The 938-nt window shown below is 44.0% G+C and overlaps 1 protein-coding gene across 1 annotated transcript in view; it reads right to left on the bottom strand.

Moving 5' to 3' along the window:
• Positions 1 to 938, bottom strand: part of LOC105536064 (beta-crystallin B2-like) — a gene marked incomplete at its 5' end in the record, with an annotated part of 17,178 nt that overhangs the window by 15,471 nt on the left and 769 nt on the right.

Here is a 938-nt window from a genome sequence, read left to right as displayed (position 1 = left end):
AAAAAAAAAAAAAAAAAATGAATTCCTCAAAAAATTGAAAATGCAACTACCATACGATCTAGCAATCCCACTACTAGGTATATCTCCCAAAGCAAATGAAAACGGTATCAGAGATCACAAAGCCTCAATGGGGGATAGGATTTTCTTCATTAAATGGTTTTGAGAAAACTGATGTTTATACGAAAAAGAATGAAATACGACCGTTCTGGTATACAATACACAAAAATCAACTCGAAATGGATTGAAGACCTGAACACAAGACTTGAAATTATAGATCATCATCATCGTCTGTAAGAAAAAAGGGGGTGGGCGATGGTGGAGCACTAAAGTTTTGGGGCAACTTGCATCTAGGCTCACAGGCTGGAAATGCAGCAAGAAAAAACGAAAAAAAAAAAGGCATAGAGTAAAACCTCATCGAGAATGGAATGGCTTGTGAATATATTTATCTTTTAAATTGGGAAAGCGAAACACAGGTAACAAAAGCAAAAACAACCACGTGGGGCTACATCCAACTGGAAAACTTCGGTACAGAAAACAATGAACCAAATGAAAAGGAATCCTACAACTGGGGAGAAATTTTGGGGGAATCATGTATCTCCTAAGGGACTGTTACAAAAAATATGCAATACCTTAACAGTGCTCAACAGCAGTAACAACAACAAGATCATCAACCCCAAACTGGGCAGGGACCCAGCACAGACATTTCTGCACAGGGGACATAACACTGAGCAGCATGGAGAGAACCAGGTGCTCAGCTTCCCCGTCACCAGGGACAACTCCCCGTCAGGCTCGCACCCGGGTGTACCTCCCCGACCCGGTGGTCGTGACCAGAGGGACTGAAGGGGACACAGGCTTCCCTGAAGGCCGGGGGGCGGGCGGGGGGGCAGTGAAAGAGTCCCGATGTGTCCCGGTGGCGCGAAGGCAAATTTAAAAATTCA

Source organism: Mandrillus leucophaeus, unplaced genomic scaffold (assembly GCF_000951045.1).
Source record: "Mandrillus leucophaeus isolate KB7577 unplaced genomic scaffold, Mleu.le_1.0 Scaffold154, whole genome shotgun sequence".
In the NCBI taxonomy this organism is placed as follows: domain Eukaryota; kingdom Metazoa; phylum Chordata; class Mammalia; order Primates; family Cercopithecidae; genus Mandrillus; species Mandrillus leucophaeus.
The sequence above is the reverse complement of the archived record's forward strand: the minus strand, read 5'-3'. Positions and strand labels throughout refer to the sequence as shown.